Source organism: Mirounga leonina, unplaced genomic scaffold (genome assembly GCF_011800145.1).
Source record: "Mirounga leonina isolate KUSES-001 unplaced genomic scaffold, KU_Mleo_1.0 Mir_92, whole genome shotgun sequence".
NCBI lineage: Eukaryota > Metazoa > Chordata > Mammalia > Carnivora > Phocidae > Mirounga > Mirounga leonina.
Genome location: NW_023270852.1, coordinates 26,721,607 through 26,742,458, shown reverse-complemented (window position 1 = coordinate 26,742,458; position 20,852 = coordinate 26,721,607). Strand labels below are relative to the sequence as shown.

The 20,852-nt window shown below is 33.8% G+C and overlaps 1 protein-coding gene and 1 long non-coding RNA gene across 2 annotated transcripts in view; both read right to left on the bottom strand.

The window, feature by feature from the left end:
• Nucleotides 1-20,852, bottom strand: part of TMEM135 (transmembrane protein 135) — a 264,244-nt gene that overhangs the window by 125,044 nt on the left and 118,348 nt on the right. The gene's annotated exons all lie outside the window — the stretch shown is intronic.
• Nucleotides 2,849-8,768, bottom strand: LOC118003943. The gene is made up of 2 exons (XR_004677464.1): nucleotides 4,116-8,768; nucleotides 2,849-4,063 (listed from the first exon to the last, which is right to left on the bottom strand). It is a non-coding gene; the product is annotated as an uncharacterized LOC118003943 (long non-coding RNA).

The following is a 20,852-nucleotide window of genomic DNA, read 5'->3' as shown; positions in this document are numbered from 1 at the left end:
CAAGTAGCAGATGTCTTAACAATGACCTAAACAATTAGCATGTTAAATTCATTGACTGCATCAGGAAAGATATTTAATTTACAAGATTACAAAAGGATGAAAGCCCGGACAAACTCTGTGCTACATAAAATCTTAAAGTTAGTGAAATTTAAACTGCATCTACTAACACTCTAGTTAAAACCTTAATAAAATGGCAATATATACTATACAGACTCATTACATTTTCTTTTCCCAATGCAGTTTATTTTCCATACAAAAAAGAATGCTAATGGATAGAATGTGAAAGATGTAAAAAGACAGTATTTTTAATAAAAATTTAGTTGCACTTAAAATTCCAACATATCAGATTTTATTTATGTTAACATATTCCTTCTCTAAGGATGATACAGCAGCAACAAGATCTTCTGGGATTCAATTCCTGAATTTATAATTCCTAGCAATGTGATATTAGAAAACCTATTTAACTTCTCTGTACCTCAGTTTCCTCATGTGCAAACAGAATAATTGTGCTTTACTTAAGAAGAATGAGAATTGGGCGCCTGGGTGGCTCAGTCGTTAAGCGTCTGCCTTCGGCTCAGGTCATGATCCCAGGGTCCTGGGATCAAGTCCCACATCGGGCTCCCTGCTCGGCAGGAAGCCTGCTTCTCGCTCTCCCACTCCCCCTGCTTGTGTTCCTGCTCTCGCTATCTCTCTCTCTGTCAAATAAATAAATAAAATCTTTAAAAAAAAAAAAAAAGAATGAGAATTAAAATGGAATTTTTTTTAAAAACAGCAGCACTAACATATTAAGCTTCTTCCATTCCTAAAGGCTAACCTAATACAATGGAATATTATTCAGCACTAAAAAAAAAAAAAAGAGCTATCAAGCCACAATAAGACATGATAGAACCTTAAATGCATATTACTAAAAATAAAATAAAAATGAATTAATTAGCTTAAAAACCATTTTGCATATTACTAAGCAAAAGAAGCTGAAAAAGCTACACACCATCTGATTTCATCTATATGACATTCTAGAAAAGGCAAAGAGACTATAAAATGATCAGTGGTTGCCAGAGGTTTGCGGGGAAGAAGGGATGGATAGATAGAACACAGGGGATTTTTAAGGCAATGAAACTTTGTGTTACACTATAATGGCAGCTACAGTCATTATAGATTTGTCATAACCCATAGAAGGAACAAGAGTGAACTCTGAAGTAAAGTCTGGACTTCAGTTGGTAATGATGTACCCATGTAGGTTCTTCAATTGTAACAAATTTACTACTCTAGTGGGGTATGCTGATAAGAAGGGAGGCTTGGAGAGGGAGAGGTAATAGGAGAATCCTTCATACTTTCCTCTCAACTTTGTTGTGAACCTAAAACTTCTCTAAAAAATAAACTCTATTAATATTAAAAAAGAATCTAAAATAAATCATAAAATGACTTATACACTATGAAGCATTATATAATGTTGATCATCTTGAATTAATTCTAAGATTACCAAAAACCTAACAAGATTATTCAAATATCCAGTTAGGTTACTTTCCAAATAATAACATTTTTGTACATATGTAGACAAAGCCTAAAGCCCTGTGAATGCCCATATGAATTATAATATTTAGGTGGATAAGCTATTTCCTATTAAAAATAAAATTAGCTCTCATCTCATAAATTAAAACCATTGTTTCACTTCTGTAAAATAATGATCAAGTCGAGAATTACAAATTATTTTAATTTACTCATATTTTAATGAGGAGTTTATAACAAGTATTAATGAGATTTAAATAAGGACAAGTTACATTGAGGATTAAAGTGAAATTCCATTATAAGTAGACAGGCTCAAGGAAAGAATTCAGAGGGTAACAGTGGCAAACTTCTCTCCTGGCTTTACAAACTCAAGCTCTTTCTTCCCTCTACTCACTCACTTAGGCTTAGGCTACTTTTCTCAAATGCAGGTTTCTCGTTGAGGAATCTACAGGCATCCATCTCATTCCCAACAAGCTCAATAATTATTAAATACTACTACTATCTGCTCAGTTGAGTAAATTATTGTCCATTCAAGTTCACAGTCAGTAGTTCCAAAGTGAATGCTTCTATATAAAACAGAGCTCTGAGTAGAGGTCACAGCTTTCTGTGTTTACAGCTTCACCACACAATTAATCTTGCAGCTGCACTTGATTAGTTTTTGACATGAATGCACTGTCTCAGAGAGGTCAATACAAGGAGGTTTCCATCCTCTTGATACTCTCTCTAACCTATGCCATTCAGAAACATTAAACCACTTGTAATAGCATTGCACAAGTTCCCCAGTGTCTGTACTCTAAGAAAGTTCTCTGTGGTCAGTGCTGCATTCTCTAGACTGCAAAAGGTAGTCTGAACATGTCCTTCTTTGTGAGAAGCTTTTTGAAAAAGCAAAAGTTCATTTTTGTGCAAGCATCAGCCCAAATTTCCAATGAGGATATCATATCTTTTTAGCAGAAACAGAACTGAAAGAATAAGGATAATGACTGCAAACTTAGGATTTGAGGTTAAGTTCTTCTCCCTCTAAATATAAATCACTAATCTGTCTTCATTAAAACAGAAATCATGATAAAAGGTCATTCACACCAATTATGTTAATATGACACAGACATGGATGAATCTAAGAAAAGTGATACATTTATATGAAGTCATTCAAGTACTGAATTATGAATTAATTTTCCCAAAAGGTAGAAAAAAAATATATAGTTCACACAAATACATATATATGCACACACTTCTTTTTTTACACCATAGCTTGTGAAAACTGGTGGTTTTATCCAAACAAAAATGTTGACAGAAAGTATCAAACACACTATAGAGTAACATTAGAATGGGAAAAAAAATTAAAAATTATATATACACATATATGTATATACATACACAAAGGCAGTTACACAGAGAAAGCATACATGTTGTAAGTATATTTCTCTCATAAAATTAGTCTGTTTGTAAAGTGGCAGACCTGTAAACCCATAGGTAGGATATGCCTAATTGCAGAGAAAAGCTTGTTTCTATGAACAAAGAGCAATAGCTTGAAAACAATTCTACAGTTAAAAAAAAATCTTATAAAAAAATTAATTTTTACAAAGTAAATAAATAATAATTTCATGCCCAAGTCACCATGTTTGTTGTCAAACATGGCATAACTTTGTGTAATCCTTATCAATTTGCAATATCCCTGCTGAGTGCCTTTAGGGCAGGATCTGTAAAAATTGCCTTATGCCTTCCATTCCACTGGTGTAGGCTTTGAGTGGAAACTTAATCAGCTAGGGAGACACACTACCATAGACTTGATACATTATAATGACTGTTAATTAACACTCTTGAACTAACAAGGTTATGTAGTTAGAAGGACTTCTAACACCATTACTAACTTAAAAATTTTACTTTTGGGATGTGGGGTTGTGCATAAAAAAAAATACTATCATAAAAGAATTTGTTTAGAAGACATATACAGCTACTGTTCAAAATCTAACCAATAAAATAAAATCCTTTGGAAATGCCAAAACAATTATTAGGAATCTCAAGAGAACCATTTACTTATTTCTTGAAAACTTCTTGGATAATTTCAGTTTGCAATCAATGAGTGGAATCTAATTTAAATTAATAAGGGACATATACTAATCTAAAGTCATACAGAACACATCAAGTTTAACTCTGGTTGATCTCTAGTGCTTTTTATGGCTATTTTAGTTCTGCATCATGCAAAACATTCACATAAGGTAAAACTAGGAGTTATAATTCACAGGGCCATCCTAAGAGCTTATTATTATTTTTCATCTACCCTGTATATGAAATAAGCAACTCTTAATTTATTACGAAATAACCAAAAACCTCAGCTTATCAAAATCTTTCTTCTAACACTCCATTCTCCCTGCCATGCCAGCTTCCTCAGCCTCTGCAAGGCACTCAGAGTGGGGGACAGCAGAACTAAGACAACCAGTTGGAGCCCCAGTGTTCCCAGAGGGCCTAATGCCAAGGGACAATAGGTCCAGCACTGTCTCTGGAACTCGGGCCCCAAACACAGCCCCATGGCATCTGCCAGATGGCTGTGAAAAGTGAGCTAAGCAGGCCCCTTTATCTGTACATAGTGACCAGGGCAGGAGATGACTGACCAGTATAGCAACTGCCTCTCTGTACTGAGCACAGGCTGTTTTCTCTGTACCCTGTAAATATTGGATCAATGAATGAATCAAACTCTCCTAAGGGGGGAAAAATTCTTTCTCCTAACATATGATATATCCTCATTTAAATATCTTCTATATTTCCTATCCTCAAGTACATACTATAAATTCCATTTCTAAAGATAGCTGAAAAAAAAAAAAAAAGATAGCTGAAGACAAATTAGGTATACTTAGTAGAAGGCAGAATTTCTTTAGAAGAACACATCATATCACTATCTCCTCAAAAAAAGAGGTCAAAATCTTCATTTGAATTTTCTTCTCAAATTGTGAATCTTTTTTGTCAAGGAAAATGGGAATGGCAGCTAACGAAAGACAAAAGTTAAGAGTGAAAATATTCTCAAACATGTGATTCTGTTATAGAATAATCAGCATGACTCACATTGAATGCAAACCTTAGTGCTTATCTAGGATTTATTTCTATTTCCCAGCCCAATAACTTATCTTTAATTGAAGAGCTTTCCTATTTTTTCAGTATAGGCCATTCATATCATGTTTTCAAATATTCATAAAATTGAACCTAGAGGGAATTATGTTTCAAAATGAGCAGTAGCAAAAACTTTAATGCTGATATTAATTTCCTTTATATTAAACAGCTGTACTTACCCAAGGTCTTTGGAATGAAAAAAAGCTCTGATATGCAATAAAAAGTGGAATCTCCAGAAGTGAATTTATAAATCCACAAGAATTACTAATAAATATCTAAACTTGTATATTCTAGGGAAATTAAGACCTTTCCAAATTCTGTAATTTGGAAATTTTTTAAACTTTACCTCCTATTACATTCCTACACAACCTCCAATAAAACAGATTTACTGAAGTTCCCAAATTTTTTTGTTCTTTTTCTATTCCAAATTTCTTCAAAATACTGAAAAAAGCATAAAGTTTAGAATTAAAAACAATTAAATTTATCACTCTATCCCCAAATCAAAATGCTACTCTATTATTGCACTAATTAAGGTTGGCTTTACAATTTCTTTTTTCTTACAATTTCTTACAATTACAATTTCTTATATATCTGGTGCTCTTCAAACTAGACTTGAGGTCCTAGGAGAACAAGGACAATGACTTACTAATTTTTGCATGCCCTATATATTTTAATCAGTTCTACATCTATCTATATGCCAATTGTAATTTAATATGTTATATTTACATACCACACTACAGAGCATTTTTAACAAATAATTTTCCTATTATAGTCAGGTTTCTAAGATACTTATGTCCTTCAACAGTCAAAAATGTCTGCCAGCTGACAATGGCTGTTATCAAACCCATTGTTCACTCTTAAAAGGAGGGAAGACAAGGGAGAAGAAGGCAGATAAGGGAAGGGGAGGAAGGGCGAGAGGAGGTTCCTTGGTTTGTGAGATAGAGATAGTTATCTGGTCATACCTATACTTATTCTGGGCACCCTAGAGGTCAAGTCAGTAAATACCTTGAAGGCAGAAACCATGTCTTTTAATTTAGTTGTGTACAGAATTTAGTACAGAATAATACATACTTTGATGCATTAGCAAATATAAAAACTAGAAGGGCCAGATAAAAGTCAAAATATGTTCTGGTTTTTAAATATTTAAATAATATCAATTTCTCAATCCATCCTCAGAATACTGCCTTTGATTTTGCTCTGCCAATTATAAACATGTTGAAAAAGTGTAAAAACTTGAAAGTGGTATATCATCTTTAAAGTTATTATTTTTAGCTATTTATATTCTGCTGATACTATAAAAAACTTCTTACACATTAGTTTGGTCAGAAATAATCAGACGTGGATCAAGATCCCAGAACATTGCATTGCAATCCATTCCAAGAAGCCATCTATTAACACATGGGTTATCATTTAAAAGTTTGTTTTTAAATTAATTTTGGAGAAATACTAATATTACTCTATGTTAGGTCCCAATAAACTTTTGAGAACAAGCCTTAGAATCTAACAACTTTTAAAACATTTTTTATAGTGTAAAAGTATTGTGTCAAGAAGGTGATGTGGGGACCACATGTATCTTTAGCAGAGTGACATGCAAAGAAACAGATATGAGAGCAGCTCCAAGAAAGCTTCTGTCCTTAGCATGGCTCTAACCATCTTTTGATGTATACTGCCAACAAACATTTCATTTTCTGAATGAAAGCTATCTTTCCCTATTCCCAGACCAAAACTGCGATGACTACTTACTCCCCAGAATGCGGGGAGAAGATAACTCAGTAACAGTAGAGGCTGTCTTCCCACTGCCACCATCCATAACTCTAAAGATTTTGCGGTAGCAGTAAGGCTGGGTCTGCAAAAATGCAGTCTTGAAATTCATAAATTCTGGTATTAAATAACTGTTAATAACACATGAGGTATCTGAACCAGGCTTCCATATCCAAGCATAAGGAATCTTTTCTGAAGGCTGATCAAGACGCTCCTTTCTTTATACTCCCTTGGTATTTGGTATATACTTCCATTATAGCACCAAATATTTTTTGCATTATGAGCCTTGTATGAGCAAAATATCCCTAGTGGCCTAGCTAAGTAAAAGACATTCAAAATTCACTGAATGAATTTACAAAACTAGGCACTCAGTCATACGTTCTCCATTTCTAAGCATCTTTTTAGAACTTGTTTCCACTCCTTTTACTTGTCCCCACCAATTGCCATGGTGCCTGAACAAAGCAGATGTTTAATCATCATTTGTTCATTCACTGGAGGGGGAGAAAAAAGCAAGAGAAAAAGATGGGGGAGGGAAGAAAGAGGAGAAAAACAACAGAGGAAAGGGAGGGAGAAAGGAAATGAAGGAAAAGAAGGAAGGAAAGGATAAAAGGAAGGAACCAACTAACCAAGTTCAATTATTTAGATGTTTTGAACATGGAAAGTCACCACATTAACTTCTTTGTTGTTTTTGTTTTGTTCTGTTTTCTTTTTCTCTAGCATATTCTAATGGTTTTCAAGGGTTCCCAAGATTCCCACTCCAGTACACCAACTTCTAAATAAATTCAGATCAAAAAGAAGTATCCCAATAAAAATGCATAACAAAACAAAATAAAAATGGATTCTGAGATAGAATTAATTTGTGCATTGTTAACTGTTTTCCAAATAAATAAAATGTCAAATTTCTTCCCTGATAATATATAAATTTTTAAAAATTTTGTAACTTTTTCATTCTAATTAGCATGGTATTTATCCAGATAAATAGATTTGGATTTGCAAGAAATACTTCAAATAATTAAACATGAAAAACCACACATAAAAAGACCACACTGACCACAAATAAATAAAAATAATGAAAAACTACTGATTTTTAGAATTGTTAAGTACTATCATAAAGAAACCTATCTCATCAATAGCACAAATTCAGCAAATTTCACTTGCTAACTCAGAAAGAGAACTACAGGTTACTGTTTCCTTCCTTGATTCTGATACAGGAATAGTGTTTTCCAACACAAAGGAACTTAGTGTATTTTTCCTTTCATAATACTTAACAACACTCTGTATAAATGCTGTGTACATTTTACCATTTACGCTGAGTTGTAATTTCTTGCATTTAAATTAAAAGAATGCATAACCATGTAGATATTGCACCTTTGGTTTATAACAGGAAATTTCTAAAAAGAGTAAGAATATTTTTAAAAAAGAGAAGAATATTTAATTTTGTTTGTCTGAAGTAAAAAATAGCCTAAACCTGAAAATACTTTATTCCCTCAACTAAAATCATGAAGGGAGATTTTTATCCAAATAAACTCAGCTCAGGTTTCTTAGGAAACATTAACTTGCTTCATCAATAGCCCCTCAATGTTCCAAAACTTAAATTTAAAAAACCCATATTTAACATTAGATAATGTACATTATAAAAACATAAATCTATTCATAAAGTAATTTCAATTCCTTTTTGGATAGTAATTTTCAAAAACAATTCTCAGTATTTTTTAAGGCCTACTAAAAGTAGACACAGCATTTATCCCACTTGTAGGATTATGCATTAAAGTATAAAAGTTCAGGTTTCACTGAAAATTTCACTCAGTCTGGGCTCTGTCTTATCAGAAAGTCAGGAAATACTAAATAAGTGGCCAGATTGTGCACAATTATATTTGGAATCTACTTCCTGACAACTCTGAAAAGATCTTCCCGTAAAACTAAGCCTCAATGTCAGGCTCCCTGCACCAAATTCCATAAAAATAATGGTCCCAACTGTGCACCAAAGAAAAAGAAAACATTCTAATAGCCAGGCATCTAAATCTGACATAATCAAATTACAACAATTTTTAGGCTAGAAAGACTGGCATATCCTAAAATAATCCAACTAGAGTGGATTTCTGTGACTTTATCATTTTTTTAATTTCCTCAGCATTTGTACCAAGTTAACTAAGTTAACTACAGTGAAAAGGAAAAAAAAATCTGTTAAATGATATGTAATTTTAATAACCATTTTAAGTATCCCAAAAGTTACAATATGAGCATACCTTCAATTATGTAATCAAATATATAACTTTATTTCTGAATATTTCACCACTGAAGTTGATGAAAGTTACAGACCACTTTTTAGTGCAAAATACCCAAATAATTTCCCAATAAAACTGTCACAAATACTATTTTCACATGATTTTATTCCCTCAACTAAAATCATGAAGGGAGATTTTTAAAAGTGGTTTGTTTTCTTTCATAATGCTAGCCAACAGAATGGTATCATTTCAAACACGTTTATAGCTGCTATAAAACAGTCTTGCCCAAATACTGAAAATTGTTTTATAATGCTACCATAACAAGCAAATGCCATATTTCTGAAATATCTCAAATTTTACTCATTGTTCTTAACATGGAACATCAACACTAGGAGGCAGACTCCCAGAAACTGCAGGCTGAAAATAACAGACATGCAAAAATAATTTTCACTTGTGTGCGGTGGGGAAATAACTTTTTCAATGTTAGTGACTGGAATTTATCATTCTTGGCAGTAGCAGCACATGCAAGAAAAGAAGAGAAAGAAGAAAGGGGAGAAGGACGAAGTAAAGACAGACATTTCATGGTAAATGAATCACCTAAGTTCGGTTAGCTGGATTTTCATTTGGTATTCTGCAAAGAATACTCATGTAGGTAAAATATAATTCAGATTTTAATAAGCTTCCTTCAAATAACACACAACTAGGACTTAATTTTTAATATATGTTTCATACTCTAATAAAAAGGCATGCTTTGTTTAGAAAAAACAAAATATACACATACTTTTAAAGGTTAGAAAACAGAATCCAACATTAAATGGCAGATGCATACATCTCTTTAGGAAGAAGATGTAATTCATCTATTTTGATGCTATGCAAAAGCTAAAATTATGACACAGCATCAAGAAATTAGCCAGACACTTAAAAATTTTCTAAAAAACAATACCACATCACATGCAGCTTCAATACTGAAAGAGGGATAGATTTGTTCACAGTTAACGGTCATTGACTTAAATGAGAGCTCTAAGCACACTAGGTTAGATTTTTCTCTCTTTACTTCCGTACTTGCAACAACAGTGACTTCAAAGATAATTCTGGAGGGTTGACAGAGGATGTGAAGGGCAACAGGAATCTTGCTCAATGTAGTACACTGGGAATAAAAGGCCATCGTTTTGACTTAAGTTTCATGGGTGCCTTGATTTGTATATTTTATGACAAATTTTCCACTATACATAAATATACTGATATTGTTATTGGTGTTCCTATTATTTATTACTATTGGCATTGATATTATTATTCTTTAAGTAGGTGGAACTATAAAATGTAGAGGAAACTAAAACAGAAAGTAAATAGCTCCAAAGAAGACTTGATAGAACTGTAACAATTTTTGAAGTCTTTGTCCACTAAATCATTTAAGAGATTTCTTTTGTAATTTGCAGAATGGTACATAGGTAGCTGGACTAAGATACTGCAGAGTTTAGCATGGTGGACAGTGCTTTTTAAGTTCAGCCACAGCTGCTAGTATTTTGTTGATTTTGAGAATATGTGCTAGAAACAGTAGCTTTCTCCGTAGCTCTCTTCACTCAGTGAAGACCTACATTTACCAATCTTTTTTTTTTTTTTAAGTTTGAACAGGGAAAGTATTGCCTTTTATGTGAAGCCAAAAAAGGTTCCTATTTCATTAAATGCTCTAGAAGTAAAAGCCATTAAAAGACTTAAAATCCATACAACAGCATACACTTGAAAATGTGTTCAGCTGATTCAAAACATTTTATGAAGATTTTAAAATAATTAGCATAAATACCATAATTTGAACATCACTACACTAACTCTTCCTTCTAGTAAGTGAAAAAAGCAGAAATAACAATACTATGTTTTACCATAAAAATATTTCATCATTTTCCATAGCAATGCTTCAATACACACAAATCAAATAGAAATTTATTGGGTATTTACTATATCTTAGATACTAGGGCCAGCAAAAATTCAGAACAAGTATAATACATAATTCTCACTAGTGAATACTTAAGACATAAAAATGAAAAAATTGAAGAAAAATAAAAGAGAGAAAGCTGAGTCCTTATTTCTTTTTCTGATTACACAATGAAAAGAGAATCCAGTTCATCTTAATGTCATAACCACAAAATTAAAAGCTAAACAGTATTTCATGGGTACTCAATAACAATTATTTCTCCCCAAAAAAGGGGGTTAATTTCCAATTGTTAGTACCAAATTAAAATAATTCTGGTATCTAGAGTCCCATTAATGTCAGCTCTAAGGAAAAAATAAATGGGAAAATAAAATAGAAAAAACCTGAAAAAATTATAGAAATTACAAGGAAAAGTATATTATAAGGAAAAGGATAAAAATTAACAGGCTAAACTACTGAATGATCCATATCTTCATCTCCCCAGAAAAACTGAAGACAAAATGATTTTATAAATTTCGCTTATAATTTTCAGACATCTCTCAAATATTTCTTCAAACAGATCTTACTACCACTGTCCTAGTTTAGAATCTGCTAGATATAAGCTCCTCCTCAAGAGCAAGTACCAAGTCATCTCCACTGTTGTATGTCACCCAATTCTAACTTAGTGATGGACTACAATATCTAAGAAAAAAAGGAATGAGTTAACAAAGAATGGAAACCTAACAACCAACCTATTTATTAAAACCACTGTCATGTGTTTCATTCACACAATCACATTTTTTTTTTTTAAGATTTTATTTATTTGACAGAGAGAGACACAGCGAGAGAGGGAACACAAGCAGGGAAGTGGGAGAGGGAGAAGCAGGCCTCCTGCAGAGCAGGGAGACCGATGTGGGGCTCGATCCCAGGACCCTGGGATCATGACCCGAGCCGAAGGCAGATGCTTAACGACTGAGCCACCCAGGTGCCCCTTACAATCACATTCTTACCAACATGTAAACTGATTTTATAAAGAAACAAACTCAAAGAACATTGTTTGAGAATAGATCTAAAAACAAATTCAAATCACTATATAAAGTAACATGGGATAGTAGTATGATGAATTGACTGATGTCATCAAATAGCATACACGATACAAAAAAAGTAGATACATGGTTTTTTTGAAAACTCTTAAATTCACTCATATTTACCTAACTAGTAATGCCTTCATCTGTAAGTTAAAAAACAAATATGTGTAAGACAAGTGTACTTCTTTTTAAAGAAATACTTCTGATGTTTACCTGTATATAAAATATATAAGTATGTAATAACATTTTTACTTTATTTTCATTGGTTTATAGTATAAAAACAAAAGATATGGACTTCTAATTCTAAGTATAAATTTGCTTTCAGAAACTATCTTTAAAAATACTGAAATTGGGACCAGAAATGGTTTTAATACAAAGTCTACATAAATCAAATATGAAAAAAATAGAAGTAGTAGTTACACAGCTCCCAACAAAAGGTGGCTCAGGCCCAGACAATTTCTCAGGAGAATTCAAGCATACTTTTAAAAACTGTAAACACCTAAATGATACTTGAAACTATTCCAAAAACATAAAAACATAAGAAAAACTTCCAAGTTATTTCTGTAAAGGGAGTATAACACCCATTGCGAAACCTTAAAAAACAACTTCATGAAGAACAAACTACAGTACATCTCATTTATTAACATTGTGCAAAAATCCCAAACAACAGACTCATAGCACATTTTTAAAAAATCATATATCATAACCATAACCATAATATCATGACCATAATATCGTGGCTTTAAAATACACTGCATAATTTCTTCATACTCCACCCTTTCGAAAGGTAGAACTTAATTCCCCTCCTTTTAAGTGTTGGCTGTACTTAATGATTCACTTCTAATGAACAGAATGCGGCAAAAGAGATGGTGGATGGTGTGTGACTTAGGAAATGAGGACAGACAAGACTGTGGCTTCCTCTTTGCTTCTCTCAAACACTCTGGGGAGTGTTAGGGTACATTTTTTGGCAAATCTTTGCAATTCCAAAAGATTTCCAAGTATTTAGATGTGATTGTCTAAGAGTCAGTTTCAAGTATTCTAATTACTAAAATACCACCAAAAAGAAAAAACTAAGAAAAAGTTTGCTTGATTCTTGTTAAGAATACACATTCCTCCCACCCCACCCTCTCCCTCACCCAATACCACTTACAGCCACTACTTCTCTTTTAACCAGATGGTTCTCTATTTTCCTTGGCATTACCTGTGATAATCCTCAGAGACAGCAGGCAAAGATAAATTGGAATTAGGCAGTGACAGTATTTTACTTCACCAAGATGGTGTTTATGTTTATCAGGGAGTAGTAAGAGTTTTGAAGTCTGGAGAATATCTGTAAACAAGCAAGAAAGTCAACTTTGGACCTATCTGACAAGGTTATGAAATAAAGTGAATGAGATTTTTGTAAGACAGCTCTCCTAGGAATCAGGAGATTGAAAAATATTAAAATAAAGTTCCTTGCTCGGCATGATTGAATTAAAAAAGAAAATCTGGATCTGCTGCTCTATTGTTGGCCTTTCAAAATGATTTTTTTAAACCTTAATAGCAATCTCAGGATGCGTATTTCTCAGTCCCATAAATATTTCTGTCAAACAAATATCCATTGAGATGTTCTACCTGCCATCCTTAATCACTATACAAACTCTTAACATGCTCATAATGATTACTATGTGGCTGAGAATGCATGGGATTCCTAGAAGGGAAGCGTGAGGAAAGTCATGAGTATAGCTGGTATATTACAGGTAATAATCCCATGCATGGGATTGGTAAACTTTTAGAAAGCATGCCACCATTCAATAATAAGGCTTTTTAAAAAAAGAACATTTTTCTACTTTATGCAACCATGGAAAGACTATATTGCATTGGGAAATGTAAATTTTAAATAATTCAAAAAATGACAAAGACAGTCTCTGCCCTTTGGGAACTTAGGAAGCTAACAGGATAACATACAAAAAAAAACAATTAAGAAAATTACAAAATCAAGGAAAAGTGCCTAGCATGAAATAGAATACTGAGCGAAATGTATATTTAAAAAGTTAAAACTTAAGCTAGAAGGTATATAAAATCTATGTGTGTCTAATTCTACAAATAGAGCTTGCATTTGCATTAAAATTTATTTTATGTAGTGGTGGCTTCTGCAGCAAATTTCCATTCATAATATAGTCTTTATAGGATGCTCATGAGATTTATTTGAATTCCCTGGGCAAACTACAAAGAGGCATCAGAATATAATGCCAAATAAAAATATTTTAAAAGATGGGGAATAGCACAGGGTGGCAGTTAACCAAGATTCACAACTGCCCATAAAAGTATTTCACAAAAGCAACAATTTATCTTCCCAGGCAGGTGAGAGCCGACCATGTTTGGAAAAAAATACCATTAAATAAGACTTGACTTCTTCAAATTTAAAATTTTGGAACTTTTTCCATGAATATATTCCCTTCATGAACTTAACAGAATAAATGAATGTCCTGTATTCCAATCCTGGGCTGTAAGTCAACCTAAATCAACAAATCCTGATTAAGAAGGATGGAAGGTTCTGTGGAAAAAAAAACAAACCAGAAGTAGAAGATACAGACTCAACCCTGCAGAGTGTAATATCCTCTAGGGAAAAGGAGGGGGGTGTGGAAAGCAAATGAGACTAGAAATTTAAGGGGCGCCTGGCTGGCTCAGTCAGTTGAGCGTGTGACTCTTGATTTCAGCTCAGGTCATGGCCTTAGGGTCATGAAATCGAGCCCCACATGGAGTTCCTTGCTCAGCACAGAATCTGATTGAGATTCTCTCCCTCTCCCTCTGCCCCTCCCTCCACTTGCACTAGCACTCTCTCTAAAATAAACAGGCTTTTAAAAAGAAGACTAGAAATTTTAAAAAATAAAAAAATCTATTAAGCTACATCAACTTATGTTTTATTTTTATTTATTTGTCAGAGAGAGAGAAAGCACAAGCAAGGGGAGTGGCAGAGGGAGAGGTAGAAGCAGGCTCCCACTAAGCAAGGAGGCTGAGGCAGGGCTCGATCCCAGAACCCTGGGATAATGACCTGAGCAGAAGGCAGACACTTAACCAGACTGAGTCACCCAGGTGCTCCTAACTCAAGTTTTGAAAATATGCTATCATGCTATCTTGTTTTTCATCTTTCATCTTCTAAGACCTCAAAATTGGTATAAATTTAAAAAATACCAATGTTAACAAAAGTGATGTCATTTGGATGCTCCAGCATGAACTGATTCACATTTAAACAGAAAAATACTGAAGTAACAATGAGTTTTCCAAATACCAAGAAACTTTACCACTGTTACACTTTCTCATTTCTTCAGCGAAATCTCTATTGCCTGTGTTCTCTGTCAGCTGCTAATAAGTCACACGTCAGAGAAACAATTCAGGAAAACTAAAAAGCAGGTTAGAATGAAACAGGGTGAAAATAGTGACTTTTCTGACTTATAAAAAAGGCCAAAGATTAAAGTGCCACTGTTAGCAAAGTGTGAGGAAAAGAACATTCTCATAATGTATGCTGGGATATAAAGCAGTTCTAACTTCTGTGAAGGCAATTTGGCCATATCAGTCAGTATTTTAAATGTGCACACCCTTTCACCCAGCAATTTTTTCTGCAGAAATCTGTCCAACATAGGAATAAACAAAAGTAACTAAGAATATATGCTCAATGATGCTCATTCTACCATTAGAGAAATAAATTATTGAAAGCAACCCAAATGTTCAATGCTAAAAAGAATGAGTAAATAAACGATGGCATATCTAAACTACACAATATTTATACAATTATAAATTGGATTGACACATGTACAAATTAGAAAGATGTTCCTGATCTACTTTTATGTGAAAAAGGTAATATGCAGAATGTATATGATCCCATTTTTATTATAAAGTAGATACAAATATATATAGTCTTTTTCTATGCTCATATAGAATGGATGCTTATATTTGTGAATGAAGATGAAACAGTAACAAAAGATGTATCACACTGCTACCAGTGGTTAATCCAGAGGGTGAGAATGAAAAAGAGTGAAAAGAGGGGACACTCATTTTTTACTTTATACATTTCTATAGAGTCTGAAAGAGTCAAATAGCATACATTACTTTTAGAGTTTTTCTACTAAACCCAATGGTAACATTAAAAGACTCGGGATAAGGAGAAGTAGAAAGTGATTAAAAACAAAATAAAAACAGAATACAGAATGCTGGGCCATAACAGTTTTTCTTCAGATTGACTTCAAATCAGTTCAATTAACCTAGAGAAATTCCATGACTTTTTTTTTTAAATAAAAGCCTCTGTATGAGATTGGGGGTGGAGCATGAACAAAAAGATGACTGTGCAAAGCGCATGGGCTTCCCTTTCTATAGCTCTCTAAAGAAACAGACAACTGAACACCACGTAGTTATCCACTAATTTTCACCATCACAACAAAGAGGAGTCTGTGATGATGCTCCTTCTCCCTGTTCAACTCTGAACTCGTAGCTGAAAATGCTGAATAACCTTATTTAGCACAATATCCTGTAGCATAAACACAAAGCGCTCTTTCTAAACAAAGTCAGATATAGACATTAACTGAGTCTCGAAGTATAATATAGTCTAAGAAGGTTTAACTTTGAAAGATTGGCAAGTAAACAGCCTCTAGCCAGGCATAAGTAACATTCTGTGCTAAATGAATGAATGGTAAAGGAATCTGACTTTGTTTATTTTACCACAAACAATAAGAAGCTGTTGAAACAGCATGGTGACTAGACATTTTTTTTTAGTTTTACAGTTTGGTTGAAAAATGCTCCAATCTTTGAAATCTAAAGTTGTAAAATACCATCAAAAGACTCTCAGTAGTCAAAGTATTGTAAGTGTAATGCAAATCAAATGGTGCTCCGCGTACACGCAAGTGCATGCAGAGACACACACCACAGAACATGTCTCAGGTCTTCTTACTGTGATCACTTACAAGAGACCACATTCTGACTGGGCTCAGAGAGGGTGGTTTGAGGGATCCTTGGTGGTTAAGGTCAAGCTCTGTCAGATCCCCAAAACGCAGGGGAGGGTTATATTGAGTTCAACAGGATCTCTTAGATTTAGCAGTTCCAACCCAACCACAACACTTTATGACAGACAGTAACTATTTTCTCCATTCTCTGTTTTCATTCACGTGAACACATTAATCAGAATCTGGCCTCAGGTACTCCATTCTGTCCCTGCCTGGCCCCTCTAACTTACTGTTTTACCTCAGAGACTTTCTGTGAAGTATTTCTATGTCACCTCTGACATATAAATTCAAGCTAAATCTCTGTGAGAAATAAACTGTAAAAGTTTTATTAATGAACGCTTACTGGGTTTGACATAGCTCATTTTGAGACACAAACCACTGACATTTCTAAACATTTAAAATCTCAAAATCAGAAAAAATTGGAGAACCCAACAGGATAAAATATGTTTTCAGAGATTTTATTTATTCATTTTAGGGGCAGAGGGACAGACGGAGAGGGAGAGAGAGACTCAAGCAGACTCTGCACTGAGCGCAGAGCCCGAGGGTGGGGGGGCGCCCTGAGATCACAACCTGAGCCAAAACCAAGACTCAGATGCTTAACCAACTGTGCCACCCAGGCACCCCAGGATAAAATCTCCTTAACTAATCATATAAGCACTTAGTCAAACTATTATTTTGGCCAAGATTTATTTAATTATAAACCATGAAAACAAAGTATCCTTAATACTAATCACAATAAAAACCACACTTTCTAGTATATCATCTTTAATAATGTTTAATAATGTTTAAATATTTAAGTTTTTTTTATCCTTAATTTTTCCTTTCTCTTGTTTGATAAAATAACTTCCCATTCACTCCTACATCAATTTTAAGTCTAAAAGTGGTATATCACCAAGTGAAAAATATTAATTATAAATCAGGTGACTCAAATTATGGAGTTTCACAAATAAAAATCATAATTTCATAAATCTTTGTTTTCCTAAATGGAAATAATTATTTATAAGTGTATTTATAAAGCTAAATGAGTATTATAATGTTAATCACTCAAATTCTACATCACAAAAATTTAACCATCTTTACAGATGAACTTTATTATAACAGAAATTCCTAGGGAGAGAAAATAAATCTCAGACTGCTGACTTCAACAGTATACAAATCTTAAAAAATGATTCACTCATATATTCTATACAATCAAAACTGTGTAAGTCAAATGAAAATTTTAATTCATGGGGAGGAATTAGTTTGAAAGATAAAAACATTAACCACGGGTGCTTAGAGAAATGGTTGACTCCCACTGGGCCAGAAAATGTACAAAATGAACATCTTATCAGAACACTACTAAGGTTACACCAAAAGGATTCAGAAGCCAACCTGTAGAGGCTTCTACTGCCAAAAAAGGAACAATCTGACCATGAAAAAGGGTATCTACAATGGATTGAAACACATAAAATCTGTTTAAATCTATGACTTTCTAACAATCACTTTTAAAATCTCATTACCCATTTTTGGAGCTGGTTTCTAGGAAATTAAAGTGAGATGGATGAAGGTAACCGACCAATTAAAACAATTTAAGATTTATTAACCAATTGGAATGTTATTTGCATTCTCACTTTAACAAACGAGAGAGGTGACTGGGGAAATATGAACAGTGAAGTACATTGTGTGAATAATGAAAAACATCTAAGTGAGGTAAATGACACTGTGTTTATATTTTTTAATGGGGAGTCCTTATCTTTTAAGTGATACATACTAAAAATATTTACAGACTCAATCACATGATTATGAAATTTGCTTCAAAATTATTGGGAGCTAATAGGAAAGTGGGTGGGGATATGGATAAAAGATATGAGCAATCAGTGTATAATTATCAAAGCTGGAAGACACCTACTCTTTCTTGTTTATGTTTAAAATATCCCATAATAAAAAGAAAAAAAAATTTTTTTTAAAGATTTTATTTATTTGACAGAGACACAGCGAGAGAGGGAACACAAGTGAGGGAGAGGGAGAAGCAAGGCTTCCTGCCGAGCAGGGAGCCCGATGTGGGGCTCGATCCCAGGACCCCCGGATCCTGACCAGAGCCGAAGGCAGACGCTTAACAACTGAGCCACCCAGGCGCCCCAATAAAAAGACATTTTTATCGGAAAAATCCTTTTATGGGATACCTGGGTGGCTCAGTTAGTTAAACGTCTGCCTTCGGCTCAGGTCATGATCCCAGGGTCCTGGGATCGAGCCCCGCATCAGGCTCCTTGCTCGGCGAGGGGGGGCCCTGCTTCTCCCCCTCCCTCTGCCTGCCACTCTCCCTGCTTGTGTGCTCTGTCTCTCTGACAAATAAATAAAATCTTAAAAAAAAAAAGAAAGAAAGAAAGAAAAGAAAATCCTTTTATAATGTAACATGGTATCCTAAATTTTTTATTTATCCAAGAGGTTATCTGGCCACTGGGTTTTCATAAAAAGAAGTAAACCAATGTGTATTAATACTTCTGTCAGGTATTTTAAAATCTTATAAATCAATGTTTACTCGCAAGTGTTTAACAACATCAACCTTTCAGTGAGCATCTGAAAGAGCAGTTCAACTACCTCCATTTTGGCCTCAGTCTATTCTTTCCAATTGATTAAGTTCTTTCCAGGTCATCTCTTCACTCAGGCAAAAGGCCCTACAGGCAAAGCATGCCCTGATGGGAACCGAAACTACCCCTCAAGCAGTAACCACTGTCCTGAACCAGCAAGACACATGATTGACCCCAAGACAATGACCTACCTGACCTTTCCTGCCCAACTGCTGTACCCAGCGACCTTTGTCCCACATTTTCCTTCTATAAACCCAGAAGTCTGTTCGGCACTTTGGAGACAGTCTGAGACATTAGTCCACTGTCTTCCTGGTGTCGGAGTCACTGAAATAAATTCCTTTATTTCACCACCACTCATCTCTCTGTCTTTGGACTTTGTCAGAGGCAAGTGGCTGAACCTGGTCTGTTTGGGATCACTGGCTCCGGATATCACCCTTGGGCCCCCATTATACATATACCACATCCCAGCCATTGGAATTCAATATAGAAAGTAATATATAAAATAAACATGATAATTTCATTATATGTAATGTCCCTTATATAACACAAGAATATTTAAGAAAGAAAAAGAGGGGAGCATCTAACACTATGAAACATACTTAACACATTTGTCATGTCTATAGTTTTTGAAACTTACTTAGCATTAGAAATTTCTTCATTTACTATGGACTAGTTTTTAGTAATTTTCTAAAAACCATTCTGAATTGCTGATTTTTAAAAACTGAAAGTAATCAGGAACTATAAAGTTCTTATCTAGAAGCCATTCTGTCAGGCAAAACTATACATTAATTCCTCACTACGCATTTTTCAAAAAGCAACATTTAAAGACATACCCTACTACTGAAAATTGAAAACTTTGTTAAGCTAAAAAATAAATAACTAACCCAATTATGGAGGTAATACCAAATAGAAAGTTAATCTGAAATTAAACTGCCCTATACAATGTATACATGATATTCATGTAACTATTCTTTAATTTTTCCCATCAGTGTCTTTGGATTACAGATAATTCACAAATAAATTTGGGGGGGAAAAGTTTCAATTTCTCCTAAATAATTTTCAAAAATAACAAAATAACTGTGACACAAAGTCTTTTTTGAATTTAATAAGTTCTAAAATATTTGAAAGATATATTGCAAAATTTTCAACTTAGAGAATGTTCACTAAACATGCTCTTAGAACAAAAAAAGATTAGGATTAACTGAACTCTGTTGGGATTTTTAAATAATACTGTTAATACAGAAATAGCATTCAAAAAATATGTGATTTGCATGTTTCGCTATCAGTGCATACATTTCAACTACACAAACAAATCCATCAGTAAAACAGTTTACTTTTATCAGATGATTTCATTGTAACGTCCTTTTTTTAAAAAGTGCTCTGGAATTAAAAGCATTAAGAGCTAAATCTTATTTGCCTTTAACTTTACCATAGACTATGGAGGAAACAAACAAAATTTTAATGATTACTGAACCATGCCAACTGAAAAGAAACATCAGTCATTTAGACAGCTACAATTCAAATACAATAGAGCTTTTAGCTTCCAGCAATTGCTTTCCTTCCTTGCCCTTTCTCAACCTCAGCTCTATAGAACTATTAGAATTAAACGTAATTAAACCCTGGTAGGTCATGTGCATGTGATGGAGGAAATTTCCATCAAATACCACAGTAAAAATCAAGTATTAATTTTACTTCCATTCTATATGAAAGAAAACTATTTAACA